The 19,516-nt window shown below is 37.2% G+C and overlaps 1 protein-coding gene across 1 annotated transcript in view; it reads left to right on the top strand.

Annotated features, from left to right (window-relative positions):
* Window positions 1-19,516, top strand: part of KIAA1958 (KIAA1958 ortholog) — a 170,532-nt gene that overhangs the window by 91,648 nt on the left and 59,368 nt on the right. The window lies entirely within an intron of this gene.

Genomic DNA, 19,516 nt, shown 5'->3' with positions numbered 1-19,516 from the left:
GAGAGGACAGCTGTAGGATTGTGCTGTTGATATTGCATGGCTGTATTTAAGGTTTGTATCTGATCTTAAGCTGAATTTTTATAAGTAAAGTTATTTTTGAAAGTTTTTTTTAATGCTCTTGGTTACTGTTTTGAAGCCAAAATGATGTTGGTTTAGGCATACTTTGAAAATGGACCTGATGTTTTTTTCAGTATTATTTATTTGAACCAATTTAGCACTTTATTCATTTTAGTTGGTGTGGCAGTTTAAAACAAGTTTTTTTAAAAAGCAACAAATATATCTCAAAGAAGTATTTTATTTTTTCTCTCAAAATTTATAATAATCAGATAACTTGCATTTCTGGAATACATGGACCTAACTGGAATGGATTGAGAGGAGAAAGAAATAATTATATGAGGCCCCTGTCTGTAATTCTAACATTCTAAATGTTCTGTAATTCTAACATTCAGTATTTATTTAATCTGGGCTATTATTAACCATCACTAGTATCTAATTTCAAAATATTTTCATCACCCCAGAAAGAAACCCCATACCCATTAGCAGTAATTCTTTCTCTCCTCCCAGCCCCAGTCAACCACTAATCTACTTTCTGTCTCTATGGATCTGCCTGTTGTGCACATTTCATATAAATAGACTCTTATTTTGTGGCCTTTTGTGATGGCCTTCTTGTACTTAGCATAATTTTTTTAAGGTTAATCTGTGTGGTAGCGTCTATCAGTGTTATTTTCCTTTCTATTTCATTGTATGAATAGACCACATTTTGTTTTTCCTTTATCAGCTGATGGATACTTAGGTTGTTTCCATTTTTTGGCTGTGGTAAATAATGCTGCTAATATCATTTATATACAAGTTTTTGTGTGGACATATATTTTCATTTCACTTGGGCAGCTACCTAGGGGTGGAATCACTGGGTCATATGGTAACTCTATGTTTGAGGAGCTGCCAAACGGTGTTCCAATGCAGCTTCACTGTTTTACAATCTCACCAACAATTTTAAAAGACTCCTATTTCACCGTATGCTCACCAACACTTGTTATCTTTCTTTTGAGAAAAACCCATTCAGATCCTTTGCCCATTTTCTAGTTATGTTGCCGTTTTATTGGTGAGTTATAAGAGTTCTTTATAGATTCTGGTTGTAAGTCTTCTATTAAATACGATTTGTAAATATTCTGTCCCATTCCCTGGGCTGTCTCTCCTTCTTCCTTCCTTCCTTTCTAGTTGTAATTCAATCACTTAATCACAACATGGTCTTTGGCCAATATTCACATCATTAGACACAATATTATCTTTATTAGGCTTGTGAAAGTCTTTGTATTAAGACTCTAACTCTTGATACATATAGGGTATAAGTAGTACCTTTTCACTTAAATAGTTGTGAATTTGGTTTATTTATTTGTCCCCCTCCTCCCTTTTTTTTGTAAAATAGGAGACAGCCTGACAGAGTTTCTACATTCTCACTTAATTTATATTTGAGGGTAGAATTCAGAAATGTATTTTATAAAGTGGTCCAGTATAGCAAAACAGCTTAGTAAAACTATTGTTTGTATTGCATATCCTTCTAATAATTTACCCCTGCAAAAGTAAGTTGAAAGATTTCCTTGCATCTGTCTTGTGGATATTAGTCCACTAGTATGTGTATAGTAAATGAGACATTGAGGCTCAAACTGACTGTAATAGGAATTTCCTAAAGAATGATCCTGATGTTTTGATCCATTGTTCTGTGGAAGGATATTATATTGCTAAGATATTATTAGCTTTAGAGAAATACTATTTGGACTGGAAACATCAATGGACAAATAAAAATCTGATTGATACTTTTCTTTTATGAGAGATATATAAAGTTAACTTATAATTTACCTTTGTTCTGTAGAGCCCAAACTAGGCTCTGTGCTCTAAAAGTTTTATTTATTTATTTGCATATTTATTTATATTAGAATAAATTTATTTTAAACATAGGTTTTTTAAAAAAAATTTAGAATCCAGCACATCCAAATGTATGTGAATGAATATGTACAAATGGACCTTAAGTACTTAATATGTAAAGCATACTTAGGACTAAGCAAAGAAGAAAGGTTCTGAAAGAACTAGCTAAAAGCAACATCGGGTACTTTTAAAATGGATGTTGTGCAACCTTAAGTCTTTATCAAATCATTGTAGAAATACTGTATACCTTTGAATAATATTTTTTAAATAAATAATTTGACAAATGACTAGTCAGACAGAAACAAAGAGAAATTGTTCCATTTTGTTTAGTTTTACTGATGTCATTTAAATTCTATTTCCTGGCAGTTCCCTGGCGGTTCAGTGGTTAGGACTTGGTGCTTTCACTGCTGTGGCCCCAGGTTCAATCCCTGGTCAGGGACCTAAGATCCCACAAGATGCGCAGTGCGGCCAAAAAAAATCTGTTTCCCTATTGGAAAACCGTTCTTATTTCTGTTTAGAACTAAACTCACAAAGTTAACAAATGTTAACAATGTGTGGATAAAATTATTAATTTTCATGTCAGCCCTATTACAATGCTCAACTCAAATCTTAGCAAACAGTCATGAGTAAAGAGGACATACATTATTAGAAGAATTATTGACTATCTCGCAGTGGTTTCAATTCCATTAATTTTTGAGATTTTTATGTAAATTTGGAGCATTTGTCATAAATTTAAATTTTTATTGCATCATGAGTTGGGTTTCTATGTGTATATTTCTTAAATATACATACATACACACAGCTTCTTTTATGATTTTGTGCAAGAACCCCCCATGTTTATTTGAAGTATAGTTGATTTACAATGTTGTGCTAATCTCTGCTATACAGCAAAGTGACTCAGTTATACACATGTATACATTCTTTTTTTATATTGTTTTCCATCATGTTTTATCACAGGATATTGAATATAGTTCCCTGTGCTATCCATTAGGACCTTGTTGTTTATCCATTCTGAATGTAATAGTTTGCATCAACCAACCCCAAACTCCCAGTCCATCCCTTTTCCTCCCCCCTCCCCCTTAGTAACCACAAATCTGTTCTCTATGTCTATGAGTCTGTTTCTGTTTTGTAGATAGGTTCATTTGTGCCATATTTTAGGTTCTACATGTAAGTGATATCGTATGGTATTTGTCTTTCTGACTTACTTCACTTAGTATGATAATCTCTAGTTGCTGTGAATGGCATTATTTCGTTCTTTTTTATGGCTGAGCAGTATTCCATTGTATTTATGTACCACATCTTCTTTATCCATTCATCTGTCGATGGACATTTAGGTTGTTTCCATGTTTTGGCTGTTGTGAATAGTGCTGCTGTGCATGTAGGGGTGCATGTATCTTTTTGAATTATAGTTTTGTCTGGATATATTACCAGAAGTGGGATTGCTGGATCATATGGTCATTCTATTTTTAGTTTTCTGAGGAACCTCCATACTGTTTTCCATAGTGGCTGTACCAACTTACATTCCCACCAACAGTGTAGGAGAACCCCTTTTATTAGTCAGCTTTTTTTCCCAGAAGTTTTATTGTAGCAAGCAATCAACTTTTGCTTTTCACATTTGTAATATATGTGTTTTCTTTTGAGAATCTACATCTTTATCTTTTTCTAATAGATTCATATGTGTTCTTTATATATTAGAAATATTAACTCATAGTCTATCATATATATTGGAAATACATATCCATGTATATTGGAAATACATTTTCCCACTTTACCATTAATTTTTTTATTAATTAATTAATTTTTTGGCTGCATTGGATCTTTATTGCTGCACACGGGCTTTTTCTCTAGTTGCAGTGAGCAGGGGCTACTGTTTGTTGCAGTGTGTGGGCTTCTCATTTCGGTGGCTTCTCTTGTTACAGAGCACGGACTCTAGAGCTCAGGCTCAGTAGTTGTGGTGCACGAGCCTAGTTGCTCTGCAGCATATGGAATCTTCCCGGACCAGGGCTCGAACCTGTGTCCCCTGCATTGGCAGGTGGATTCTTAACCACAGTGCCACCAGGGGAGTCCACCATTAATTTCTATATAATTTTGTTGATGGGATTTTTTGAGGTATGGATTTTCTTAATTTTTATGAAGGCTGTTTTTTCAACCTCTACCTACCTATCTATCTATCTGTCTACTTAGCTATCATCTCTTCTGCCTTTGGCATTTTGCTTAGGAATTCCTGTCTTGAATCAAATATATATTTTCCTTTATTGTCTTCTGTTTTGTATTTTGTTTTTCTTTTCCTCTCCTCCCCTTCTGTCTCCTTTCTTTTTTTACCTTTAACTCTACAATCAGAATATATTTTAGGGTGGAACCTCACTTCATTATTTTTATAGGTAGTCAAATGTTCCAACATCACTTATTGAATAATTCCCATTGTACACTGAATTTATTTATGTATCTCATTTTTGTTTATAACTGGGTCTATTTCTAGATTTTCAGTTTTGGGTTTTTTTTAATCTCTTTATCTTTTTTTTCTAATTTTTACTAATTGATTATATTTTCTATAAAACAATGCATTCAGAGAAAAATGGATGTAGTCTAAAGCATTTAATAGAATACTTTTTGAAACCTACTCATGTAAAATTGAGTTCAGTGAGGTTTTAAAAATTAAGTTGCATATTACTTTTAGTTATTTGGTCTGTGTTGACACAAATAAACAATGGTTTCTCTTGTCAGAAACAAGATCTGAGTTAAAATAAATGTATAAAGACAATTAACTGCGTTATAGTCGAAGGACACATCTTCAAATGAGCTTTTATCCAGGGTTCAAACAATGTCTATAGTTTCTCTCTTACCATGTCTCATCTCCGCTTCCTCTGTATTAGCTTCACCTATAGATACTTGATTCCTGCTTGGTCTCCGAGGCGGTTGCCAAGTGTTGCTGGGATTCATGCCTAGCAGTGGACAGAGCCTGTGCCACCGCCTCCCCACTAACCCCCAAATTAGTCCTTGAAGCATCAAGCTCATACCCTGGGAACTGTATGGAGACCATTCCTAAGTAGACCCCACAGCTGAGTGTTGGGGTCAGGTGGGAGTGTTCTTCCAGGGACATTCTGGATTCTAATCTTGAAAGAGGTAGCACACCAGAGACACCTACTACAATTTGTGTGGGGTGGGTTTTTGTTGCTGTTGTTTGTTTATTTGAGCATTTAGTTTTCTTTGTGTGGGCAGATAGAGGAGTTGTTTATATGTGTCATTCAAAGACTAGGTATACTAGAACAGTATTCTAATATAAGGGATAGAAATATGTATAAGTAAGCATATGCTTTTATGTCTGTATATATATGCATATGTATACATACATATACATGCATACATTATTTTATATATTTCCTTATCCTACAAGAAATATATGCCTCTTCTTACAAGGTGGAACAAGACTAAATTTGCTTTCTTAGCTACATCCTTTCCTGTACCTTCCTGCAGGAAGACCTGCAACATAAATTCTGAAAGGTAAGAGAGGCAAAATTAAAATTCAGGCTCAGTTAATACCATCATTTCCCTCGTTTTCATAAAGGGGTGCTCATCTGAGGATTGATATGGCAGGCAGTGCTGGGCACTGAGATAGTAGAGCTTGGCCACTCAGAGTCTGGGATCAGACATGCCTAGGTTGATTCCCAGCCCTACCTCCTACTGGCCTTGTGACCTTAGCTAAGTCATTTTATTTCTCTGAGACTCAGTTTCCTCATTTGAAAAGTAATAACATGTCTGTCTCACAGACATGTGAGACCAAATGCAAAGTATAGGTGAAGCAGTAAAGAGAGTACATGACATGTGATAAGCATTCAGTAAATAATAGTTTCCACCATTATTAATATTTTCATTGTTATCATCATTGCTGCCATTATTAGACTGTGCTCAATACTCTTGAATAGTCAAGTATAATAGATTCTGATTTTATGCAGTAACATCTATTCATCTACTAAAATGGTCTGTGGACCAGTCTCACCTGGGAACTTATTAGGAATGCAGATTCTCAGGTCCCACCCCAGACCCACAGAATCAGAATTTGCATTTTAACAGGATCTCCAGGTGATCTGTTTGCACACTGAAGCTTGAGAAGCAGGGATTTAGGAAATGCAGTTTCCACATTAGAGGGCACATTGTTATTCCCTCTGGCTTCACTGTGACTTTGAATACTCTTCCCCTTTGAGAGAATTCCCTCCTTTGTATATCTGCACTTTCCCATTGGAGAGGCCAGAAACTCACTTTTCCAAGTTTATATTTCAGTGAGGGCACAATCTAGTGACCTGAAACTTTGCCAGTCAAATGCACTCACTCTAGACTCTAATCAGAAGTACCTAGGACTTCCCTGGAGATCCAGTGGTTGACTCCATGCTTCCAATGCAGGGGGCATGAGTTCGATCCCTGGTGGGGGAACTAAGATCCCACATGCTGGGAGCTTCCCTGGTGACGCAGTTGTTAGGAATCTGTCTGCCAATGCAGGGGACACGGGTTCGAGCCCTGGTCCGGGAAGATCCCACATGCCGCAGAGCAACTAAGCCCGTGTGCCACAACTACTGAGCCTGCGCTCTAGAGCCTGCGTGCCACAACTCCTGAAGCCTGTGCGCCTGGAGCCCGTGCTCCACAAGAGAAACCACTGCAATGAGAAGCCTGCGCACCACAACAAAGATTAGCCCCTGCTCAGCGCAACTAGAGAAAGCCCACGCGTAGCCAAAAATAAATTTTAAAAAAACGAAAAAAAAGATCTCACATGCTGTGCGATGCAGCTGAAAAAAAAAAAAGGAAGAAGTACCTAGAAGAATCTGTTTTTGGTAAATACAGTCCAATTTCTAGAGGCAGCAGGACCAGTGTTCCACTGTTAGAAGCCCAAGCTGGAGTTTGGTGGCTGATTTGTCTCCAACAGTGCAAATCTGTGGCGTGGTCACCTCTAAACCTGGTTTCCTGGTGTTGTGGGAAATTGTGTGGCCTTTATTAAATTCTTTTCTTGCCTAAACTAGCTAGACTGGGCTTTCATTGTTTTAAACAAAGAAGCTGGAGGAATATAACCTCTGAACCCAGGAAAGGTGTTCACCTCTCCTAGATGTGGCATGAAAAATAAAATAATTTTCTTTTTATCACTAGGTTTATATTTTTAGCTAAAATAAATATCCCCTTGGTAAGTAACCACTAATACAACATGCCCTGTAGCGTGTGCTATCTTGCTATACAAACTGTAAGCAACTCTTAAGATGCTGAGGGGTAGAGATAGCTTCTCCTTGCCCTAAACCTTCTCTCTCTTCCCAGTGGGGGTTTTTGCTGAAATATGTCCATTGTGGGGAGTTCCACTGAACTGGGAATGAGAAGGAGGTACTTAGTACCTTTGTATTCAGCTATGGGCTTTAAGAGCAGTTTTGGAAAAATGAGAGAAAACACAGTTGGAGCTTCTTAACACAGTGTTGAGTATTTCTTAAAAGTTAATTTTGAATGATTAATTTTCTCTTAGGTGTATTTTTTCTCATGTCATTTCACATGGTGCTACTATTTCCTGAAATGATCTATTTTATTTCTTTACTATTTCTCAGTTTGATCCCCTGAGACAGAGATTGATTGACCTTCAAAATCACCAGGAGGTAGCCCAAATATGGAGGATATTAGGAAATCTGCACATTGACATTTCATATTGTCTCATATATTTTATTTCTTTCCTTCCTTTTTACCCTCCATTTCTTTTTCTCTTTGCATAATTTCACCCTTGAGTTGACATCAGTAGTGGGTGGTAAAAATGTGGAAAGTTTGGTAAGATCTGGTAAAAGGGAGTGAGCTTCATTTCATTAGGCCTCTTAGAAGAAAGTAAATGGACTAGATGCTTACCTAATTTATTCTTGTACCCCTTCTCTTGTAATACTGAGGGAGGATTTAATGGAGCTACCAAGCACCCTTCTCTTCAGTCCCAATGCCTTGAGCGTAGTATACATGCAGTCATCCTGTTGGTAAGTAGTCAGTGTTGAGAACGTGTCCAGGGGGAAAGTTAGGTACCTGCTCCCAGGAGTTTCCAGGACTCACTGCTTGATGTTAGCAACATCATCTAAAGTCAATAACTTTGTTCCACTCAACACTCCACTCACCTAATTGCACAGGGAAGAAATCAGGTCCCTCTCCCATTGTGATACGGGACTGCATGTCCATAGGAAGAGAGAGCAGGTCAAAACCTTGATGAAGCTATAGATCCCTAAGCGTGTTACTGAACACTGTGAACCCTTTCAGATATTACTATCAGCACCCCTTCTAATAGGCTTTTGGAGGCACCTTCCACCCCTCTGCTGAGTATCACACGTCTCAATTGTTTCTGTACTTGAAGATCACCAGCTGTTGACTGTCCTACTTGAGTGTCACAGGGTCTTCTCTCCCCAGCTGATCAAAGGGCACTTCTCAGAGTGGTGGTGGGGGATTGTCTTAGGTTTTATCATGTATAGTAGAACTCCCGTGATCAAAATGTTTTTAAGGAACTGGAGATGGTGGTCTCCAGCCTCTGGCTGAGGGGCACTTCCCTCCTTCCTTCCTTCCTGTTTTGCAATTCTTAGAAAAGACGAAGTTGTGGTTTTTAATTAGTTTTTAGGCTTGTTTTCTATACTGGGGAAGGAGTATGGGAGGGAGACATGAGATTAAGTACAGTCACTCTGTTATGAAAAGAAAAATAATTGGCTATATCGTCATGTCTTTTCAAAGTATTTAGGTCTTCACCAACGTTTTACCAAGGCAGTAATGAAAACCCACTATACCTTATATAATTTATAACATTATTATATGTAACTTATTATAAAGCTGTAGTAATTAAAATGGAATAGTTTGGCAACAAAGATAGACACATAGAGCCATGGAACATAATAGGGAGCCCAGAAACACTCCTGTACATATATGTGAACTGTATGTGAAATAGAGCCATCACAAATCAGTGGGAGAAGGATGAACCAGACAATGAATGATATTGCACAGTTGGTCATCCGTGTAGAACAAAATAAAATTAGATCCTTACGTCACATCAGACATGAAAATAAAACTCATTTAAAGATCTAAATATGGAAATATAAAACTTAAAACTGCTTGAAGGAAATCTTGCAAAACAGCCTTGGTGTTGGGAACAGTTATTTAAATGAGACACACAAAAAAGCACAAACCATAAAGGAAAAGATTGAAAATGCTGACAGCCTTTAAAATCTTAGCTGGGACAGGGATATCATAAAGTTAAAAGACAAGCAATAATCTATGAGATGATTTTAATGTGCATAAATAAAAATATTCGTATACAGTATATGTAAAGAACTGCCACAAGTCAGTAGGGAAAAGGTCAAATAATCCAGTAGAGGAATGAGCAAAGGAAATGAAGAGGTGCTTCTAATAAGAGGAAACCCATACAGTTAATAAACATATGAAAAATGTTCAACCTCACTGGTTATCAGGGGAATGTAAATTAAAACAACAATACGATACCATCAGAAAGGCAAAAATTATCAATTTTTACTCCAGACGTTGTTGAAAGTATGGGGAACATGCTGGTGGGAATATAAATTGGTACAACCACTTTGGAGAGCAATTTATAGTATCTAATAAAGTTAAAGATGTGCATATCATATAACCTTGGCATTAAGTTTCTAGGATCTATCCTAGAGAAATTTCCTCATATTATAAAAGGAGAAATGTGGAGGGGTATACATTGCAACTTTCTTTGTGATAACAAGGAAAAAAATCAGTTAACAACCTCAGTGTCTGTCAGTAGATAAATTGTGATGTATTTTTCAATGGAATATATGCATCAGGCAGATCTGCATTAATTAATGTAGATAAATCTTGAAAACGGAGTTGCTGAATAATATTTAGAGTACAATACCTAAAAAACAAACAGGCATTACTATGTACTGTATGTTACATTCTCACATACCACAGTAATCAATTATGAAACATGGGCTGGAAGGACCCATGATGCATCAGTACATGATAGTGGTTGCCTTTGGGAAAGAGGGGGGATGAGAATGGGTGCACAGGAAACTTGAATATCTGTGATATTTTATTTTTTTAATTTTTAAAAAAATTTTTATTGGAGTATCATTGCTTTACAATGTTGTATTGTTTCTGCTGTACAGCAAAGTGAATCGGCTATATGTATACATATATCCCTTCTTTTTTTGGATTTCCTTCCCATTTAGGTCACCACAGAGCACTGAGTAGAGTTCCCTGTCTATACAGTAGGTTCTCATTAGTTATCTATTTTATACATAGTAGTATATATCTGTCAGTCCCAATCTCCCAGTTCATCCCAGTGACCCCTCCCCTCCTTGGTATCCATACGTTTGTTCTCTACATCTGTGTCTCTGTTTCTACTTTGCAAATAAGTTCATCTGTACCATTTTTCTGTATTCCACATATAAGCAATATTATATGGTATTTGTTTTTCTTTTTCTGACTTACTTCACTCTGTATGACAGTCTCTAGGTCCATCCATGTCTCTGTAAATGGCACAATTTAGTTCCTTTTTATGGCTGAGTAATATTCCATTGTATATCTGTACCACATCTTCTTTATGTGATATTTTCTTTTAAAACCATGGAACAAATATGACATTATTAACATTTATTAAATCTGGCAGGAACATGAGTATATGTTATACAAGAGGCAATATAAACACAGTGCTTAACTGTGAAAATCTGGGCACACAGCTGCCTGGATGCAAATCCCAGCCCTGCCACTCATTTTCTGGGTGACTTTGGCAAGTCACTTAACCTCTCTGTTGGCTTAGCTTTATCATCTGTAAAATGAAGAAGATAATGTATCTATTCTCTAGGGTTGATATAAGGATTAAAGTAATCCATGCAGAGCCCTCTGGTTCATGGTAAGCATAATTTAGTATTCTGCATACTTTTCTGTATGTTTCTAAATGTGATTACTTTTTAAACATAGATCATGAAGCATAAATAAAGTTGATTGTGGAATATTTATGAGATGAAGGCATATGACATTATTGTTTTTACTGAATATAGAGGGTTTTTTGGTAAGAGAGCAAACTTTACTACCATTATCTCCCAGTATACTTGTTTATGCACAAGGAATTTGAGAATTATTCTCACAGATTTCACTGTGGCTTTCCTCCTTATGATTATGATATGATGTTGTCATGGGAGAATTTTTTTTTTAAGTTCTTCTGTTGGAATAAATAAAAACCACAAAAACAAAATGTCCTCTATATGGATATATAGCACTTTCATTTCCAGGATCAGCACTATTTGAGTTGCATGAAGAAGAGGTTGTTTCCTTCATTTTACTGACAGGAAATGAGTTACAAAGAAACTAGATGATTTGCTTGGAGTTCCAGGGGAAGAAGTGTGGTCTCCTGCTTGTTAACTAAGAGAGGAGGGGTTGGTGCTTTGCATGCTGGTCCCTATCTCTGCTTGTCTTGGTGTAGGAAGAGACTACACCACTAATTGCTTCCCCTTCCCTTTCTTTTATTTTTAGGTCATGCCTATAACTTTTCCAAAGTTTAGGCTGCTAGAGTATATCCTAAAGTGATTATTTTTTTCTGAGAATCATTTTTAAAAAGACCTAGGGTTTAATAGAAGGATTCGCTTTATCAGAAACAGGAAGCACGTATCTAAGTCTCTTTTTCTACTAAGCATCTGGACAAGTCACTTGCACTTCAGTTTATCAAACATTTATTTCAAGATCAACCATATGACAGGACTAGTGAAAATACAAAGATGAATGGCAAATTCCCTGACCCCAGTATATCATTGTGCAGAGAAGGCAGCAGACAAACCAACAACTCCAACTCCAAGTGTATAGAAAGAGGTATATAAAATGCTGTGGAACATAAGGAGCAGTTGACTCAGCCTTTTGGGACACAGGGAAGAGGATTTCAAGTAGATGGAACAACATGAGCAAAGACATTAAATTAGGGCCGGAACGTATGCAGGGAAGCAAAGGTTTGAGTGTGGTGTGAGCGTAGATTTCAAAGCGGTTAGGAGAATTGCTGCTGGAAAGATGGGCTGGAGTCACCTGTGAAAGGCTTTTCATGTGATGTCACAAACTTAACGTGGGGAGCCGAGGGACACAGTTCGTTATCTTAGAAGATCACACTGATAGCAGTGGGGAAGTAGAGACTGGGACTGAGAACTGTTTTATAGGCCATTACTTGCAGTAATCCAGATGGGAGATGGCAATAAATGCTCGAATGAGGCAACAATAAAGGCATTTAGTATGGAGGAAACAGAGTTAGATGATTTGGAAATTCGACCTGATGACTTCTGAGTGTTTGGCCTCTTGGGATCTCTGTTGCCACCCTCGTATTCTCTGTCCAAAGGCACAGCACTGTTGTAGGTAATGCTGAAAGGTCTTCAGGACCCATATATCTACAATGTAGTCATAATTCTCTGCATATAGGATGAAACATCCGTTAGGAGTTCTGAAACATGCCGTGACCATTTATTCAACAAATATCCATTGGAAGCCTACCAAGGCCAAGTTCAGGCTGGGTACTGCAGATACCCCAATGAACAAGGCAGAAAACATGGTTCTTGCTCACACACAGCCTGCACTCTGAATGGGAGAGACACCTTAACTCTAGCCCTCTCAAAACATTCCGAACTTTTTAAAAAAGCTGTTTAAAATATTTCCTGAACGAAGATGCTGTTAAACTGTGAGTGTCTTTCTAATACTAAATTGGTTGCCTTTAGATAACATATTTATAAAGACTAGGATGATATATGTCTAAAAGTGGTTAAGTGAACAATTAAACCACTATGATAAATGAAAGCAAGTCTTTCTTAGAGGGAAATTAAAAGTGCAGAGGCTACAGGCAACCCTTTCCACAATATAATTTACTCAAGACACTTTCTACATATCTAAAAATAACATGAGCCTAGTAAAATTAAAATTGTAATATTGCTTATTTTTGCAGACAACTAGTGATCTATCTTTAAGAATTAAAAATATAATTGTTTACTAGTTTTCTGAAAGGCAAAAGTAGAAAATCAAGTTAATTGCTCTCTGTTGTACAAATGCATAATTTTCTGAGAAGTTAATTAGTTTTATCAGCATTTTTTCCAGTGCTTGCACTTCCTAAGTGTCATTTGTCTTAATATTTTACAAGAAAATCTTCCTAGTTGACTTTCTTTTTCTTTAGGATAGAAGCATTTTTTGTACTATACCATTGAAGTAAGGAACCGTTTTTATATACTTAAAGTTCACATACGTATAATTGAGACGTCCTGATATGCAGAATGCACCCAAATGTAGCAGACGAGCAAATTGCTATGAACCTCAGAATATAATTCTCTTCAATGAATTTGGATTTGACTAAGACTGCTAGGAAGCTAGGCACGAGTTCAGAATTGAGGAGGCATTGACCTTGATTTTCTAGCCTTGGTATTCATTCCTTGTGGTCTGAAGAGATGAAATAATGTACAACCCCTGGACAGACAAGTCAGTGTCATCGAGTACCACAGTCTTAGCTTCAGACATCATCCCTGTATCTGTTTTCCTCCGAGAGGCAGCAGATTCCTCCTGCTCCTCTCAGATTGAGCTGCCTGACCATCTTGGGTCACAGCAGGGATGGGCAGTATGCAGGTGATCCACTGTAGTTTAGGCCCAGCAATACCTCTCTTTCAGTCTAGATCTCATTTATGTAACTAATGGCTTGTGTTCCCAAGGGTGCATTAGACCCAGAAGTATTTATATAACATGGCAAAAATGATGAATTATGCTTCTGTGGCTACAAGGTGATTTAAGCTTTATTTTAGGTGAGAACACTGATCAGTACAGTGATCAGAGAACAGTAAATCTGAGTTGATTGATGTATCTTAGGTGGTTTATTTTTATTTATTTATATTTTTGCATGTCTTTTTTAGGTGGTTTATTGACTTCAGTTATCATACACATACCAGGCTGATTCTTCAGTACTGCCTTAAAACTATAGGATTGCTTTCTTAGAAAAAAGCAATAATTTTATTGCCTTTTTCAATGTTCTTCATTTTTTTCAAAGTTATTCATGTACACAGCAATCCATAAAATTTGCTGAACAATAGCAGTCTCGCCTCAGCTCTCATCACCTCATAATCCCACTCTTCAAAGGAAACTTCTTTTGAGTCTTTCTATTTTCAGTTCTTCCAAAATTTTACACAAACTTTTTATACTTCTGTTTCTTGATTTTTTTCTTGATTTATCAACTTCAGAAAATATCTACAGACTCCTTGTTATAAATGATGATTTAATTCAGTTTCATTACCCTCCCATTATTTGATTGTTATGCCATTAAAACACATTACCAATAGAAAAACTAAAGATAATGAAAGATGAAATAAATATGCTTTCTCAACCTAAGGGTGAAGATATTAGTGTCCTTATCCTACCTTCTTCTGTTCTCCCCTCCCTTCTTACCATCTTCTTAATTTCACAAGGTTGTCAATATTTTCATTCTCTTCTATGGCCACAACTAAGTCTTTTCTGCTTTATCCTTAGGTTGACTCTAAACGTTCAAAACCAATTATATATTGGTTTATATTATTTTGACAGTGTAAATATTGTTCATAGCTATTAGTGTTCTAAGATTGAATTTCTTTTCATCCTGATGAATTTCACAAACTCTGGGACACTGAAAGGAGAATGTTCCTGAGGGTTGTTATGTGGATAAATGACTTAATCCATGTAAAGGGTTTAGAACAATACCTGGTACAGAGAGTAAGTTCTCAATAAGTATGTCCCAGCATTATTATTATTACTACTGTATTTCATTGCATCTGAAATATCATTGATTGTAAGATATACCATTATTTTGTGTTCCACAAAGAAATAAAAAGCATGCTACTAATTAAACTATAATTCCCAGGAATTGTGAGACAAATTTCAGAGATGTTAAAATGTGAAGAAGTGCATCTCACAATCAATGAAATATGGTATTATTCTAGTTTGGAGGTTGTGTGTGTGTGTGTGTGTTTTCCTAAAATTTTTGATAGCATTCTTTGACAAAAGAACAGTGTGCTCTTATCATATCTGTGTAGTCCCTCCAAAATTCCTATTTTGGGCCTTCAGTCTTCCTACTGCAGTTTGGACAAGTTGATTTAATGTAAGCCTAAGGTGACCATCCCACCCGCTCGAGTTTTCCCCGGGTTGCAACCACTGTTCCCTAGACTTCATGTTTCCCTTTACTTTCTCCTTTTCTTTGCTGGAGTTCATAAAATAATTTCCCAAGAAGAGATAGGTGGGAAGTAAACTTTGAGTCTTTTTTTTTTTAATATTTATTTATATATTTGGTTGCGCCGGGTCTTAGTTGTGGCTCACCAGCTCCTTAGTTGTGGCATGCGAACTCTTAGCTGCAGCACATGTGTGGGATCTAGTTCCCTGACCAGGGATTGAACCAGGGCCCCCTGCATTGGGAGCACAGAGTCTTACCCACTGCGCCACCAGGGAAGTCCCAAACTTTGAGTCTTTAAATTGCTGAAAATTCCTTTCCTCTAACATGATTTTTTAAAGTTTTCCTTGAGACTTCTCTTGTGGCACAATGGTTAAGAATCGCCTGCCAGAACACTCTATGACATAAATCACAGCAAGATCCTTTTTGACCCACCTCCTAGAGAAATGGAAATAAAAACAAAAATTAAAAAATGGGACCTAATGAAACTTAAAAGCTTTTGCACAGCAACGGAAAACATAAACCAGACGAAAAGACAACCCCCAGAATGGAAGAAAATATTTGCAAATGAAGCAACTGACAAAGGGTTAATCTCCAAAGTTGACGAGCAGCTCATGCAGCTCAATATCAAAAAAACAAACAACCCCTGGGCTTCCCTGGTGGCACAGTGGTTGAGAGTCCGCCTGCCGATGCAGGGGACACAGGCTCGTGCCCCGGGAGGATCCCACATGCTGCGGAGCGGCTGGACCCGTGAGCCATGGCCGCTGAGCCTGCGCGTCCGGAGCCTGTGCTCCGCAACGGGAGAGGCCACAACAGTGAGAGGCCCGCGTACCACACACACACAAAAAAACCCAATCCCAAAATGGGCAGAAGACCTAAACAGACATTTCTCCAAAGAAGATATACAGATTGCCAACAAACACGTGAAAGGATGCTCAACATCACTAATCATTAGAGAAATGCAAATCAAAACTACAATGAGGTATCACCTTGCACCAGTCAGAATGGCCATCATCAAAAAATCTACAAACAGTGAATGCTGGAGAGGGTGTGGAGAAAAGGGAACCCTCTTGCAATGCTGGTGGGAATGTGAATTGATACAGCCACTATGGGAACTGTATGGAGGTTCCTTAAAAAACTACAAATAGAACTACCATATGACCCAGCAATCCCACTACTGGGCATATACCCTGAGAAAACCATAATTCAAAAAGTCATGTACCACAGTGTCCATTGCAGCTCTATTTACAATAGCCAGGACGTGGAAGCAACCTAAGTGTCTATCAACAGATGAATGGATAAAGAAGATGTGGCACATATATACAATGGAATATTACTCAGTCATAAAAAGAAACAAAATTGAGTTATTTGTAGTGAGGTGGGTGGACCTAGAGTCTGTCGTACAGAGTGAAGTAAATCAGAAAGAGAAAAACAAATACCATATGCTAACACATATATATATGGAATCTTAAAAAAAAAAAAGTTCCGAAGAACCTAGTGGCAGGACAGGAATAAAGATGCAGACATAGAGAATGGACTTGAGGACACAGGGAGGGGAAGGGGTAAGCTGGGACGAAGTGAGAGAGTGGCATAGACATAGATACACTACCAAATGTAAAATAGATAGCTAGTGGGAAGCAGCCACATAGCACAGGGAGATCAGCTCAGTGCTTTGTGACCACCTAGAGAGGTGGGATAGGGAGGGTGGGAGGGAGACGCAAGAGGGAGGAGATATGGGGATATATGTATATATATAGCTGTTTCACTTTGTTATAAAGCAGAAAAACTAACACACCATTGTAAAACAGTTATACTGCATTAAAGATGTTAAAAAAAAAAAAAAAAGAATCCACCTGCCAATGCAGGGGACACGGGTTCAAACCCTGGCCCAGGAAGATCCCACATGCCGCAGAGCAACTAAGCCCATGTGCCACAACTACTGAAACCCGAGCACCTACAGCCTGTGCTCCACAACAAGAGAGGCCACCGCAATGAGAAGCCTGCGCACAGCAACGAAGAGTAACCCCTGCTTGCTGCAACTAGAGAAAGCCCGTGTGCAGCAAGGAAGACCCAGTGCAGCCAAAAGTAAATAAATTTTTTAAAAAAAGGTTTCCTTTAGTACTTGTTCCTTTTATGAGGATTATAATTATAATAATCTATCAAATCTCTTTGAGAATTTTAATTAGAGGGGTTTTAAAAAATATTTTGTATTTGAATTAACTCTTCCTTCAGTTCTTATGTTTCTTTTTCTTCATCCTTCTCTTTAATGCTGCTACTTTTCTTCTGACACCTAGTCTAATTGTTTGTTCACATTTAAGAACACAGGACAGGAATCTGGTGTTGGTTTCTTCTGCAGTTGTGTAAGTAAGTTTGCTTCCCCTAGACCCTTTCCTGAGTGAAAAGTAGGTTTTGCCAGGCAGGACCCTTTATAGAGACGGGGGGGGGGGTGGCGAATTGGTGGCTGGTTAGCAGGCCTCCAAAGACAAGTCTCAGATGCGAGCACCCACATTAGAGGCCTCAGCTCTCCCAACACGATGGGTTCAATTTCCTTAGCAAAGTTTTGTCTGAGTATAGGGCCCTTTTAGCATCTCCAGTTGTGTGAACAGGAGCATTTCCTGCTGTATCCTTGGACCTGCAGGCCTATTCCTGTGATGGAACTTTGTACATGGATGGATGCCAAATTATTTTGGGGGGTTGGGGTGGGGTTGTCTTACTTGGCCACCTTGCTGATGTCACTCCCCTGAGAAATTTTTTTTTTTAATGATTTAAGTATTACTTAATTTTTCACCCCTAACTCCATTCAGCAGGAAAAATAATCTTTATAATCCTAGAATGTGCTATTTCTGTGAATTTGACTTTAGGGCTTGGTTCAATAAATACAAGCACATATTCCTTAAAAATAATACCTGAAATTATATTTTATATATTTTTAGTCTCTAGAGTATATTAAGATTTATGTTACAGGTCACTAGCTTTTCAGCACCTTCATACTGTTATAATTACTGCTGCTAAATTATTATTTTATGTAATGGAAAACAGCTATCTCATTGTTAAGAAAAAAGCTTTATTTTCCTGTTTTGTCTGCACTTATAATATGTAATAGGAAGCCAATCCATATAGAAAAATACTTTAATTTTTATTTTATAATGAGCTTTTCAAAAATATGTTTTGTTATTATCCACTGACACAATTAGAGAAATGAGCAGCCTCCTATCCATTAGGTTATTACTTCTTGGATGGAATTTAATGAATATTAATAGCCTAACTCAGAAAAGGAGGTAATTTATTAGAGTTTTGTGCATTTTTATTTTTTGTGTTATTTGTTTTCCTTTACTTATATGCCATACATCTTTTGTTTCAAGTTGATGAGTAATTCCTTTGTAGTTTTTACTGTATTATGCATTTTCAGTAAAAGATGCCTTCACATTTTGATCCTTACTAATTAAGATATGCAGTCCTGTAGATTGAATGTAAATTTAAAGGAAGAAATGGTTTCTAATCAAAAGTTTGTTGTAACTATTTCTATTGTGGTATAGCATTTCATCTCTTAAATTCATCAAATGTTGCCTCACGTATTGTGCTTAAGTTTGTTCTCACTCATCGAAGCCATAGAATTTTAGCAAACTCATGAAAAGTGCTTTTCAAATACTCAGTTCTGACATACTGATGAACTATTAACAAATGGTGATGACTGTTTTACTTCCAAGATGCTTTTCAGTAGGCAGGGTCATATGCTGTTAGCTCTCTGGTTACTGTATACAGAATAGCAATTATAATAGCCAGTACTTACAGAATGCTTATTTTCTCACTAATTACTTATGGTAACTCAGTTCTTACAACTCTATGAAGTTAGGACTATAATGCACTCCATTTCTCAGATGAATAAACTAAGGCAAAGAAAGGTTGAACTTGCCGAAGGTGACACAATAAGAGGATGGGAGAGCTGGGATTCTCACCTAGGCAGTCTGGTTCCCAAGTTCATGCTCTTAACCACTAGGCTCACTGGCCATGGTGATGCTTCTCTTACACATTTCAGCATCCATCCTCTTAGCACTTAAATGTCCTCTTTTAGGACCTGGACCAACTTTCCCTTAGTTTTCTTCATTTCTCCAAAACTTTGCCAGGACTTCTACTTTTGTTCATCCTTTTCTAGTCCCAGTCTCCATCTGCTTTTATTGTCTAATTGTCTCCACAATGAAGGAATGAAAATTAAAGTGTTAAACACATCTGTACAGATGTGTTAGGCACATCTGTATATGCTTGAGGAAGCATATACAGATGTGCCTAAAACAGTGCCTGCCGTGTTGAGGTGCCAAATATATTTTTGTTGAACGTTGAAGCTAATATGCAAATACTAAAATTTCCAGAAAGAATATAAGAGATAACTTTCATTTCCTCTGCTTTCTTTTAGGAAAACTCACTTAGGCT

Source organism: Lagenorhynchus albirostris, chromosome 7 (assembly GCF_949774975.1).
Source record: "Lagenorhynchus albirostris chromosome 7, mLagAlb1.1, whole genome shotgun sequence".
Classification (NCBI taxonomy): domain Eukaryota; kingdom Metazoa; phylum Chordata; class Mammalia; order Artiodactyla; family Delphinidae; genus Lagenorhynchus; species Lagenorhynchus albirostris.
Note: the sequence above shows the minus strand (reverse complement) of the source record. Positions and strands in the feature narration are given on the sequence as shown.